This window comes from Pongo abelii, chromosome 2 (assembly GCF_028885655.2).
Source record: "Pongo abelii isolate AG06213 chromosome 2, NHGRI_mPonAbe1-v2.0_pri, whole genome shotgun sequence".
Classification (NCBI taxonomy): domain Eukaryota; kingdom Metazoa; phylum Chordata; class Mammalia; order Primates; family Hominidae; genus Pongo; species Pongo abelii.
This window is the reverse complement of record NC_085928.1, coordinates 14,488,488-14,503,004: the sequence shown is the minus strand read 5'-3', so window position 1 is coordinate 14,503,004 and position 14,517 is coordinate 14,488,488. Positions and strand designations below refer to the sequence as shown.

Below are 14,517 nucleotides of genomic sequence, written 5' to 3'. Positions count from 1 at the left end.
TCAGGTGTGGTGGCTCACACTTGTAATCCCAGCACTTTGGGAGGCCAAGGTGGGTGGATCATTTGAAGTCAGGAGTTCGAGACCAGCCTGGCCAACATGGTGAATCCCCTCTACTAAAAAAAAAAAAATACAAAAATTAGCCAGGCATGGTGGCGGGTGCCTGTAATCCCAGCTGCTCGGGAGGCTGAGGCAGGGAATCCCTTAAACCTGGGAGGTGGAAGTTGCAGTAAGATGAGATTGTGCCATTACACTCCAGCCTGGGCGACAGAGTGAGACTCTGTCTCAAAAAAAGAAAAAAAAAGAAAAATTAATAATAAATACTTGTGGGTTTTCTGGAGGGACACTGGGAAGTCTATATTAGTAAAAGCCTTTAAATATATAACTTTTGACCTATTTCTGGAAATTTATCTATAGAGAGTAATCACAGCTGTGTAAACATTAAGCTACAAGTAGTTATAATCTGCACACTTTAAAACCACCAACATATTTAACAAATAGACAACTGGTTAAAAATCACAATATATCTATATAGCTGAATATTAGAAATCCTCCAAAAATCTACACAGATCAACAGTAACAAATACAAGCATACAAATCCCACATCTTCAGCACAATTAATTGACACAGACTACAGACTCAATACACCTGTAAGTAAAAATAATAAACACCAAATTCCAAGCACAGCTATCTCCTGAGGTCCCACTGCAAATCTTTTTGGAAAGTGAGGAGAATTTGGAAAAATGGCATGGAAGAGAGAAGAGCAGAACAGAAGGCCTAAATCTGAGCCAAAATCACTCCTGAAAGAGACAGTCTACCCTAATTATAAAAACACTGAAAAACATCTTATTTGGAGCACTAACCACAGGGAAGAGACAGAGTCTGTGGGATGCTATGGCAATCTGAAAAAGGCATTGCTTCTAAGGAAGAAATGAGTAAAAAAGAAGGGAGAGGAGGTGCCCTCTAGTGACTGGATGGGGAAGGAGAAAGAGGCAGGAGGAAATTTAGATTCCTGTAACACAAAGGCGAGGTAAAACAATCAGGGGCATATAATTCCTCCCCCACCGACCTCTTCAAGCAAAAAGCCATCCACTAAAGAGACTATACTTCACAGCATTTAAGGATTACAGTGTTTGCAAACTAGGGATCTTATAAACCAACCCAAACTTCCAATCTTGTCTACAAAAGGAACAGATGCAAGTAGTTTACAACTATACAAAACCATTTTCAGGAGAAAACAGAAAAAGAAGCAAAACATTTCAGCTAATGAAAATGCCCTCCAAAAAATCACAAAGGAAACTTTAACACAATAACCCAAACTGAATTAAATATCCTTAAATAGGCATTTGGGCTATGAAAAAAATATATGTTTAGTCAATTCAAAAACTGAAAATAGAAATGGGCTAAAAGTGGGCAGAACTGAACAAAAAATTGATTGAATCCAGTAAAAAAAAAGAAAAAGATAAAATTATATCTGAAATGAAGACTAAATTTCAAAGCACCCAAAGGAGAACAGATTCAAATAAAAATGTAATAAAGAAAATTGAATAATAAAAGCAAAATAACTATGAGAATGAAAATAAGATAAACGAAGAAGAGGGATCAGAGATAAAGCAGTTGAAGGGAAGGAGGCAAAGAAGATCCAACACACATATGTTTGGAATCCCTAAATTAAAAGAGAAACAAAATAATGAAACAGAACTAAAATTTAAAACTATAGTCTAATAACATTTTCAGAAACAAAAGAAGGCCCAAATCTACATACTGAAAGGGCCTATTGGGTATCTGGGAAAATCACCCTGTGAAGCTCAATTGAGGCATGTCCTAGTAAAACTATTAGACTTTAAAAAGTATGTATATTTACAGAGACAGAGAGAGAGAAAGATCTCAGAGTTTTATGATAAAAAGACCACATATCTCAAAAGGGTAAGATAATTAGGTTGGCATCAGACTCCCCAAGGGAAACATAAAAACAAGGTGACAATGGAGCAGCATTTTCAAGAAATTTAAGGGAAGAAAAAGTCAACTAAGGATTTTGTATCTAGCAAATCAGTCCTTCAAATATCAAGGCTACAGAAAAAGTCTTAAACATGGATGGACTCAGAGAATACTATGCCCACAGCCCTTCTTGGGAATCTTTTGGGGACAGGCATTCTGCCATGGGCCCTGGGCATTCCTGCTAGGTATGCCAAAAAAGGTAAGCTCCTGACTGCTCTTTTCCCAGGTCATTTCTTAGGCTTGCGTTTTCAAGGAGCAAACTGGAGGGATAAGGCAGCACTGATTCCCAAAGAGCTTCCGTTTACTATAAAGACACTAGATTCCTCAAGTGCTCTAACATAAACCACTGCATATTTAGATATTCATCTGGATGCACATGTGTCATCCCCATGGGACTTGGAGGACGTGGAGAAATGATGCAAATGAAGAAGGTGTTCTGGCTATTGTTTTTGCCATGAGTAATATGGCAATATATTTGTATCTGGCCCAAGAGTCTCATGTTTTCTGTCAGGATCCATGAAACGCTAACAAACTTACTAGCTTGTGAGTAAGGTGACATCTCCAATGTGTCACAGTTCCTGACACTACTAGAGAATGAGCTTCATCCAACTAAAAGAATAATATATATTATTCTTTTATATAATATATATTATTCTTCCCCTGACTTTTTCTTCCCTTAAATTTCTTGAAAATGCTGCTCCATTGTCACCTTGTTTTTATGTTTCCCTTGAGGAGTCTGATGCCAAACTAATAATATATATTATTCTTTTATATAATATATATTATTCTTCATCCAACTAAAATCATAATATATATTATTCTTCTGCCCTATCCCAACCTTTGTTTTAGTCTTAAGACCACATTTAAATATATTAAATGTTCACTGTCTGTAAATATATTTAAATGTGGTCTTAAGACTAAAACAAATGTTGGGATAGGGCAGAAGAATAATATATAAATGTTATATGTTCTGACAAACTATAAATAATGTAAGTTTAAAAATGGGAGAAGGGAAAGAGGAAAGTAGAATAAGCTCACTGTTGTACTGGCAATAGGTGGGAGTTAAAAGACAACCTTTAAAAACTGACAAGCTTGAGAGTAAAAAATTAAATAAGAAAATAGAGGACTAAGGGCATTTAAAAAGATATAAAGACATATCAGTAGCTGGACACGGTGGTACACATCTGTAGTCCCAGCTGCTTGAGAGGCTGAGGCAGAAGGATCGCTTGAGCCCAGGAGTCCAAGGCTAAAGTGTGCTATGATCACTTATATGAACAGTCACTGCACTCCAGCCTGGGCAACACAGCGAGACCCCATCTCTTGAAAAAAAATAAAGAAAATAAAGAAAACACATCAGATAGGCAAATACAGCAAATATAACAGAGTATGTAGCAATTATAACATAAATGTAACAGAGTAAGATAAACATATCTGTCATATCAAAAACTATGAATGGGCTTAACTCACCTATTATATGAAAGATTTTCAAACTGGCTCACAAAACAAAACCCAACTCTATGCTAATATTAAAGTGATTGATTAAGGGACACAAAATAAAAGAACGCACAAGGGCATATCAGGCAAATGGAAACAAAAGAAAGTAGGGGGTCATGATTTTGATTCAGATAAAGTAAGATTTAAGACAAAAAAGCATTAAATCTGACAGACTTTTTAAAATGCTAAAGTCACAACTGACAATGAAGAAATAACAGTTACAAATATTTATGCATCAAATAACATAGCAACAACTTTTGCTAAAGCAAATGCTATAGAAGATGCAAGGAAAATTAGAAACACATTAATACTTCGAGATGTTAACAACATTATCATTCTAAGTGCAAGACAGGTCAAGCAGACAAAAAAATAAGGATACAGAAGAACTTAAAAAAATAGACATTGAATTTTATACTCTGATAGTAAAAATGAAGTAGAAAGTGTATATGCCTTCAAAATTGGTTGGGGAGAAAACTGAGCTAGGAATAATTTTATCTTATTGAGTAAAGAATATGAAGAATGTCATACTGGAAGTCTTAGCCAGTGCAGTAAGACAAGAAAAAGAAATGAAAGGTAAATAAACTGAAAAGCAAGAAATAAAACTGTCTTTGTTCAAAGATGACATGATTATCTAGAAGATCTCAAAGAATCTACAAACACACACACACACACACACACACACACACACACACACACACACACAAAATCCTAGAACTAATAAGCAAGTATAGCAAGGTCACAGGATATAAAATTAATATATGAAGGTCAATTGCCTTTCTCTATACCAGCAATGAACCACCAAAATTTTAAAGTTAAAAAAAAATCATTTATACTAACACCAAATAAAAACACATATAAATCTAACAAAACAGAGAATTGCTATGTGAAAAACTGCAAAACAATGATAAAAGAAATCAAAGATCTAAATAAGTGGAGAAATATTACATGTCTGTGGATTGAAAAAGTCAATATTGTTAAGATGTCAATTATTCCCGACTTGCTCTATAGGTTCAACACAATCCCACTCAAAATCCCAGGAAGCTATTTTGTAGATGTTGACAAAAAGATTCCAAAGTTTATATGGAAAGGCAAAAGACCCATACAATACTGAAAAAAGAAGTAATAAAGTTAGAGGACTTCTACTACCAGATTTTAAGACTTATAATCAAGGTAGTCCTGGTATTGGCAAAATAATAAACACACACATCAATAGAACAGAGGGGCCAGAAATAGATTCAGCAATAACTGATCTTTGACAATGGCATAAAGACAACGCAACGGAGAAAGAATAGACTTTTCAACAAATGGTGCCAAACAACTGGATGACTATATGTAAAAAAAATAAATAAATAAAACTAGACACAGACCTGACACCTTTCACAAAAATTAACTCAAAATGGATCACAGACTGAGGCGGGAGGATCACCTGAGGCCAGGAATTTGAGACTGGTGTGGGCAACACAGCAAGACCCCATCTCTAAAAAATAAATTGAGGCCGGGTGCAGTGGCTCATGCCTGTAATTCCAGCACTTTGGGAGGCCAAGGCAGGCAGATCTATTGACCCCAGGAGTTCAAGACCATCCCCGGCAAAAGTCCCATCTCTACAAAAAGCACAACAACTAGCCAAGTGTGGTGGTGTGCGCCTGTAGTCCCAGCTGCTTGGGAAGCTGAGGTGGGAGGATCACCTGAGCCCTGCAGATCAAGGCTGCAGCGAGCCATGACCATGACACTGCACTCCAGCCTGGGTGACAGAGCAAGACTCCGTCTCAAAAAAAAAAAAAAAAATTGATATACAATAGATGTGCATATTTTCAGGGTACATGTGATATTCTGTTATATTCATGTAATATGTAAAGATCAAATCAGGGTAATCGAGATATCTATAGTAACAAGTTTTTAGACACAATACCAAAGCACAATCCATGAAAGGGAAAACTGGTTAAGTTGTACATTATTAAATTTAAAAATCTGTGCTTCCTCAAAGACATTATTAAAAGAATCAAAAGACAAGCCCCAGAGCAAGAGAAAATATTTGCTGAACACCTGTCTGATAAAGAATTTGTATCCAAAATATAGAAAGAATTCTTAAATCTCAACAAAAAAAAATCCAACTGAAAAATGAGCAAAGACCTAAATAGACACCTTGCCCCAAAAGATGACAAATGAGCATATGAAAAGATGTGCCATAGCATTTGTCATTAGATAAATAAAAATTAAAACAACTACCACTACACACCTATTAGAATGTCTGAAGTCCAACAAACTGGCAAACTGGACTTGACTAAAATTAAAAATTTCTGCTCTGCAAAAGATACTGTAAAGGGAATAAAAAGACAAGCCTCAGACCGGGAGAAAATATTTGCAAAAGATAATATTTGACAAAGGACTGTTATCCTAAACTTAAAAAGACCTTAAAACAGGGATCCCCAGTCCCTGAGCTGTACAGCAGGAGAGCAGCAGGTAAGTGAGTATCACTGCCTGAGCTCCACCTCCTGTCAGATCAGCAGCAGTGTTAGATTCTCATCGGAGCACGAACCCTAGTGTCAACTGTGCATTCAAGGGACCTAGGTTGAGTGCTCCTTATGAGAATCTTATGCCTGATGATCTGAAGTGAAACAATTTCATCCCAAAACCACCCCCTCCCCTTATCCCCAGTCCATGGAAAAAATGTCTTTCACGAAACCAGTCCCTGGTGCCAAAGAGGTTGGGGACCACTGCCTTAAAAGATACTTTACCAGGCTGAGGTGGGAGGATCACTTGAGGCCAAGAGTTCAAGACCAGCCTGAGAAAGATAGCAAGATCCCATCTCTACAAAAAATTAAAAAAATTAGCTGGGCATGGTGGCTCACACCTGTAGTCCCAGCTACTTGGGAGGCTGGGGCAGGAGGATCACTTGAGCCCAGGAGTTCAAGGCTACAGTGAGCTATGATTGCTCCACTGCACTCCAGCCTGGGTGACAGAGTGAGACTGTCTCAAAAAAACAAACAACAACAAAAAACACCTCATCAAAGAAGACCTACAGATGCAAATAAGCATATTAAAAGATGCTCTGCGTCATGTATAATCAATACACCACTACACACCTATTAGAAGGGTCAAAATCCAGAGCACTGACAACACCAAACGCAGCAGAGGATGTGGAATAAGAAACTCTCATTCATTACTCTTGGGAAAGCAAAATGGTACAGACACTTTAGAAGACTGTTTGGCAGATTCTTACAAAACTAAACATACCCTTAGCATATAATCTAGCAATCATGCTCTTTGGTATTTATCCAAAGGAGTTGAAAACTCGCATCTGCACAAAAACCTGCACACAAATGTCCATAGCAGCTTTATTCATAATTGGCAAAACCTGGTAGCAACCAAGATGTACTTTACTAGGAGAATGGGTAAATTGTGGTACATCTAGACAACGGAGTATTATTCAGTGCTAAAACGAAATGGGCTATCAAGCCATGAAAAGACATGGGGAAAACTTAAACACATATTACTAAGTCAAAGAAGTCAGTCTGAAAAGGCTGTATACTGTATGACATTCTGGAAAAGGCAAAACCATGGAGACAGTGAAAAGATCAATGGCTTCCAGGGCTTTGGGGGATAAACAGGTAGAGCACAGAAGATTTTTAAGACAAGCCCCAGAGTGGGAGTGAAAACACTCTGTATGACAGTATAATATTAGATATATGTCATTATAAATTTGTCCAAACCCAACGACTGTATAATGCTAAGAGTGAACTATGGGCTTTGGACAAAAATGATGTGTCAACGTACACTGATCAATTGTAACAAATGTACTACTCTGGTTGGGGATGTTCATAATGGGAGACTATGCATGTGTGGAGGAAGGGGGCGTATGGGACATGTCTGTACCTTCCTCTCAATTTTGCTGTGAACCTAAAACTGCTCTAAAAGAAAAACACATTTTTAAAAATTAATGGAAAGATATTTACAGTGAATGAAGAGAAAAAAAATCCTCTCCCAAGAAAAGGAAACTGAACTATAAAAATGACATATCACGGTCATACAAATTTTCGGAAGTTTTCTTGCTCCCTTTTAACACATTGTAACCATTCAACTCCTGCCACAGAAGCATAAATCAAATCATTCTTTGGCTAAAAGATGACTCAAGCTTTCACTTTTTGGTTCAACAGGATTTACTTAACTTGGTAACTACTTGGTGTTTCCAACTTTGCAGAACTAACCTTGCTTTTGAAGCTAAGAATAGGTGGAAGGTTGACTTCAGACTATCACAAACCATCGCACCAAAGAACTGCTGAAATGTGGCACCCCTTTTCATCAAGCAAATCAAACTCATCTTGGATTTAAAGGTATCTTATGCTTTACGATTAAGAAATATTTATAAAATAATCTCCCTCAGGGCAATGTAGAAAGCTCCAGCTTTTCCTTACCTCGAATCTTAAGGCTGAAGTCATCAGACAGTGATAGAAAAACATCCATTTCTATTTTCTCTGGTTAACTTGCTCATTCCTCAGTTTCAGCTATTGATTAATTACTATCTATTTTTATTAGAAGTCATCCCGAAGCCCTGTAATTTCTAAGAGAAAAATCTCCTTACTAATACAAGGGTGCCATCTAGTGGTGACCATAGTAAATGTCTGTTACAGAAAACGTGTATGTGCGTGTCCTCTCAATTCTGCATTCTGATGGGATTTTCAGAATTTATCTAGAGGGGAAAAGGTAGTAGAACTACTGTACTTGAAACGAATTTCCAAACACTCATGCTTTGGCACATTTAAAAATCTAGCGTACCCTCCTTTTACATCACTCCTCAGATCATTGACATTCATTTCTGAAGCAACATCACATTTACAGGTTCACAGAATTTCAGAACGAGTGGCTGTAAGGAATGATAGAGATCATCACGTATTCAGTCCAATGCCCTCGTTTTTCACATGTGGAAACTAGGCCCAGAGGGAAGGTGCCTGACTTGTCAAACGACTAGTAATGTTTCCAACAGGGTGTGCCCTGGGTTGATTTCTGATGGACTGGACAGCCAGCTAATATTATCTTATAGAGAAGGCACCTTAATGTCTCAATAATAGGTTTCCATTCCAAAGAAACACTCAGTTGTTCCCGCAGGGACAGCAGAGGATAAAATTCCCTGATCTGGGCTCTCTTCATAGCTTTCCCTTCTGAACTCCAACTAGGCACAGAAATCCTCGGGGACTGTTTTTGCCTCATACTTGGGTGCTGCTCACTGAGTGCTTGCAAAGTGCAAGGTACCAGGTGGTATATACCTGGGTAAGTCTTCCACCTTCCCTGCTCAGGCTCTTTAGGCTACAAATGAGCATGCTCTATTTCTCTCTTCCTTTCCTTCATCTCAGTTACATTCATACAGAGCAGGGAACAACTAACAGAGCTTGGTGTTCCAGGCCAAGGAAACCATATGTACAAAATTATGGAAGTGTGAAAAAGCAAGGTTTATTCAGAGAACAGGGGCTGAAGCTTTGTGTATCAGGAGCACAAGATGCAGGTGCATTTTCTTCTCTCCTTATCTGGAGGGGAGCAGGGAACATTTGATCAGGAGACAACAGAATGAACCAGAGCCAAGGCAGAGGGAGGCTACTAAGCTGGGCTGGTCTGGTCTGAAGGGCTTAACTGATTTGGGAAAGATTAAAGTTTGAATATGACCACTTATGGTCTTGACTGTTAGAGCTCCATTGTCAGGATGCTGGAAAACTACTGTATTTGAATAAATGACAAAGGCAGAATTAATTGCAAAGAAGGGGAAGGTTGGATTTGGCAACCTCCTACCCAGGCCTCCAATCTCCCCAGGCGGCTCTCCAGGGGTCAGCGTTAGAAGCCTCTAAGCAGGGGAGGCAGGCTAGCTTGCCTGGCTAGTTTACAACCCTTTCTCCCCCATCCCCCTGCCATCTCCACCACTAAACATGCTCCCAGGCAGAAAGCAATATTTAAATCTGAATAAGAAATGCTTGTTATCCATATTTGTGACAGGGGTCCCGGTAAGAACAAAGCTTAAAGAGAGCCAGCAGAAGCTGTGCCAGCCCCCAGAAACTAAAAGGGAGTTAGAGCTTTGGATCAGAAACTTGTTCTTTGGGGATGGTGGTTTTTATACTGTACTGTCTGTATTTTAGGTAATTATTCCCTTTTGTCTTTTTCTTACAATTTGGTAGGGTTCATTTTTAAAATGTCAGCTAAGTGGAAACAACACAGTAATGTTTCTGTGCCCAGCCACGCTGCTGAAGGCTGGGCACAGGTGTGAAAGCAGAATTCCAGGAGAGAGAAATTTGGAGGAATTCCCCCCTTCCCTCTAAGATGCTCTCCTTCCAGAGTTCTCTTCTGCTAAAATTTGGTGGGTTCTGTGTCTGGTTTTAAAAATAAGTGATGGCAGTTCCTTTACAATATTGCATTGTGAATGACTGATAAAAGCTTGGCCCTCTCAAAGTAGGGGGGCAGAGGAGGGAGTGTTATAGTTCAAGGGAGGATTTAGTTAGCTCTAATTAGTGGGCTGGAAAGATTTTTTTGGTAGGAAGAGACGTGGGTCTCCCTAGCGGCTGCTCTGCTTCCGACCTGGCAACCTTTGTTACCTAATCAAATCAGTCTGGAGCCATACGCTACCAATGAATATTAAGGTGATTATGATTTTTTTGGAATTCACTTAAAAATTTTTAATAAAGTGTCTTCTGTTTGAGGGAGGAGTGCAAGCTGGCACACACAGCAAATATCTGAAACCACAAATCCAGGATATCCAAAGTGAAAGGTCTTTTGTCCCTGCCTGTTGATGAAATTAAAGTGCGAATACTAAACTTTAGATATAACTCTCTAGGCTGTGACTGAGCTACAATTTTCTATCAAAAGAAAACTTCTAGAGTTGGTAGTACAATTTCTGACATGAAAGTTCACTAAATGCACAGTGTTACATCTTACCAAGAGTATCTTCTTGCACTACCTGCACCTCTAATTCCCATCCACAAAGAGGGGAACCACATTGCAGAGTCAGCTGAGAACCATAGCCCCCATGCCTCTTTCACAATCTAATCTTGAAGACGACACAGAAAAGATATAATACTTCTTCATACTTCATTCAACACAAATCACACCACATGAATAAAAAACCACAACTCTTCTTTGCCGTATTATGGAAAAAAAAAAAAAAACATATCTCAGGGTGGGTTTTGGTGTCTGTTTATTTTTTGAGACAGGGTCTCACTCTGTCGCCCAGGCTGGAGTGCAGTGGCACGATCTCGGCTCGTTGCAACCTCCGCCTCCTGGGTTCAAGTGATTCTCCCACCTCAGCCTCCCGAGTAGCTGGGACTACAGGCGCCTGCCACCATGTCCAGCTAATTTTTGTACTTTTTGTAGAGACGGAGTTTCACCATGTTGGCCAGGCTGGTCTCGAATTCCTGACCTCAGGTGATCTGCCCACCTTGGCCTCCCAAAGTACTGGGATTACAGGTGTGAGCCACCACGACTGGCCTATTTTTAAAAATTCTCATTTCTAAAAGGAAAAACACTGAATAAATATAAAAGCTTTACAAATCTTAGGTTGAGGGCTGCAGCCACAGCATTTGAGAAATCCCATCCTTCTATTATCAATACAAAACAAACCACCTACTTTGAAAAAGTTGAGGTGTGGGAACTCATTTATAGCTACACAGAAATGAGCCCCTCCATGGATTTTAGCTGATTGTTTCTGGAGGCCGTATTTGCCAAGTTGCATTGTCACAACCGTGAGGAAGATGCAACTCCAACTCATACTAAGAATGAAGGGCCCTGAAGTGCTCACTTGCAAACAAATTATAATTTAAGAAAATTAAGAACATGAAAGAGTTACATTTATATATATCTAAATATTGAACATTACAGGAACAATAATCTTTTAATATTCTATGAGATTATGTTGCTTAAGTAATAATAACAGCTACCATTTTATTGGGCAATTTTCAATACAGCCATGTTTCAGACATTGTGCCGAGTGTTCTTCATGAATTTTTCCATTTAATTTTCACAGCAACCTGTGAGGTAGGTGTTCTTATCCCCCTTTTACTGATAAAGAATTAAATGAGCACAAAAATTGAGTTACTTCCTGGAATCACACAGCTAGTGAGTAACCCTAGTCTGACTCAGGTCTATACTTTTCATCAACAATATGTAAACTAAAGGTATCTCAAGGCTTTAAAATAAGTTTCTGAAAGACTAAGTTGTTGTAGTGAAAACTTTCAGAATGCTACCGAAAAATAAACCATCGTTCCACAAATAAACTTAAGTGATCTAAGTAAAAATGAAGCGTTGCCTTTAGGTTAATGCTAGAAACAGCTTACTCCTTATTGTTATCTCTAATTCCTTTAAGGAACTGAAATCACTTTGAAATAAGTTTTGGAAATTCCCACCAGAATTTGGTAAGATGATGATCAAATATTCACCAAACTCCTGCTAAGTGCTATGTACTTACTGTTAGGTACCAGGATACAGAGATCAATAAGAAACAGAAAATATTCAGTGGTACTGGTGGGGACATGCGTGCGGTGCCAGATCACACATAATACATTGTGGAAGGTATAATACCGAGTGAGGTGCAAGGTATTATGGAAGAGTGAGGAAGGGTCCCTACTCTAGCTGTGGTAGGGAAGTTTACTGGAAGAGATGCATAGAGCTGGCCAGCTGAAGGGGCTGGGCTGCTCATTCCAGGCAGAGAGCAGAGCCTGGGCACAGTGTAGATGAGCATGGAGTGGGAGGCAGGGAGTAGGCACTGGAAAGACTGGAGAAGTGGGCAGGGCCCAGATCATGAAGAAATTTAAACCAGCAAAAGGTTTTAAGTAGGCAAATGACATGCTCAGAATGGTCCTATAACTAAACCCACAAGAGCAGTGTGGAGCATGGACTTGGAGCCACACAGCCATAGGTTCAAGTCCTGGGCTAGGGCTTAGTGCTGTGTGAACTTTGGCAAGAAATGATACATTTCTTCTTTTTTAAATTGACAAAAAAAATATATATATATATACACACACACACACACACACAAACTTATGGTGTACAACGTGATGTTATGAAATATGAATATACTGTGGAATGACTAAATCAAGCTAATTAACATATGCATCACCTCACACATTTATTTGTGGTAAGAACAAAGACAGGAAACCTTCTAACCCTCAGTCGCAGCTGGAAAATGGGAAGTAAATGAGATAATGAATATAAAGCACTGGAATACAGTAAGTATTCAAGAAATGGTGGCTCTTATTATTATTATTATTATTGCTATAAGCCTAGAAATTCAGGAAGATACATGGGAATCCAGATGAGACATACTGAGGTCCCAAGCAGGGATGAAGAAACAAGACAACCTGAAAGACATTCAGGAAATTGAATTGACAAAACCTGATGAGTGCCTGGCTACAGGCATGCCGGTGAGAGAGGAGGAGACACCATCGACAAGGTCTCGTCTGGGATGAACGACTGAATGGCTGGTGGCCGGTGGCAGCCCTGACAGACAGAATAGTGAGGCAGAACGAGTCTGGGAGTGTGGGTCATGCTGAGGAGGTGCCTGTGTGCACCCAGGAGCAGACGTCCAGGAAATCAGTGGACAGGGCTGGAGTCTGGGATGCAGGTATGGCTTGGAATTGGAAAAGTATGCATACCTCATGCCATGAGAAGAGATCACCCACAGAGGGTATGTTCAGTCAGAAGGGCAATGAGCTAAGACAGAACTCCAGAAACACTCACGATTAAGGGACAAGGAAAGAAAGAAAAGCACCCAAAGAAAGAAAAGGACCACAGAGGACAAGGTATTCCAGCAGGGCTCAGTACAATGAAGGCTGAAGGACCAGGATCTCCAGGAGGGAGTCATCAGCGGTGCCCCATGTAGCTAAGTCCAGGAACTTCCAACAGTGTCCTCAGAATCCAGTAGAAATTGTTGCTGACTTTAGACCAGAGGGTGATTTTTTGTAGAACAAGGGGAACAGACACCCAACTGCAGGGTTCAGGTATCGATGGGCATGAGGAAGTAGAAAGAGCCTACCATAAATCTGGGAAAAGGGACGGAGAACAGTTATATAGTAGTATAAGGGAAATACAGGGTCAATGGTCAGGTTAAAAGATTTTTAAGACAGAGTGCTCTGAGCATTTTGTGCACTGAGAAGGAAAAGGCAGATAGCACAGGGTGATGAGGCAGGAGCAAGAGATGCACAACAGAACAAGGTCCTTGAGGATATAAGAAGGATCCTGCCACTGGGCTCTGGGGATGCAGAGCTTAATTAAACAGAATCTGCCTTCAAGGAGCTCAGAGTCTGAGGGGGAAGCAAACCTGCCAACCCTCTGAGCAGTATGTGATGTGCACACCAGTCCTCAGGATGCACTATACCAGAAGAACTCAGGGGATGCCCATCTGACTGTGGGTTTCCTGGACCTAAGTCGGAGCCCATTCACCTCTCTACTCCCACTGCCCAACAGCCTCTGGTACGCACACATGCTAGGCATTCGATAATTTTCTTGGTGTGAATGAAAAAATATACTTGTCAGAAACTTTATTTCCAGGGGTAGAGAAATTTTATAAAGACATATAAGGGTATATTTTAAGACAGATAAAGGGATTTGGGGTATTAAAATAAAACTAACATTAAGTAAAAATCATAGTACACATGCTTGGTGCTGTACCCTGAATATCTGTGTCCCTCCGAAATTCCTATGTTGAAACCTAATGCCCAGTGCAACAGTGGTGGGGTATTTAGGAGGCGATTAGGTCACAAGGGATCTCATGAATGGAGTTAGTGCCCTTATAAAAGGCCCAAGGGAGCTCACTTGCCCCTTCCACCATGCAAGGACACAGTAAGAAGCTACTGTCTATGAGGAACAGGCCCTCACCAGACAGGCAATCTGTCAGCACCACCTTGATTTTGGAATTCCCAGCCCCCAGAACTGTGCAAAATAAATTTTTGTTATTTATAAGCACCCAATTTATGGTATTTTGTTACAGCAGCCAGAACCGGCTAAGATACTTGGAAAAGACGCATCTGAGAGCTTTATACAGAGACAGCTGAAGGTTAA

The 14,517-nt window shown here is 39.6% G+C and overlaps 1 protein-coding gene and 1 long non-coding RNA gene across 4 annotated transcripts in view; one reads left to right on the top strand and one right to left on the bottom strand.

Moving 5' to 3' along the window:
* HACD2 (3-hydroxyacyl-CoA dehydratase 2) overlaps positions 1–14,517 on the bottom strand; it is a 90,381-nt gene that overhangs the window by 56,494 nt on the left and 19,370 nt on the right.
* LOC129058462 (uncharacterized) overlaps positions 1–14,517 on the top strand; it is a 29,018-nt gene that overhangs the window by 2,971 nt on the left and 11,530 nt on the right. The window contains exon 2 of the long non-coding RNA XR_008523563.1: positions 7,688–7,820. This is a non-coding gene — a long non-coding RNA (uncharacterized LOC129058462). The remainder of the gene's footprint in view (positions 1–7,687; positions 7,821–14,517) is intronic.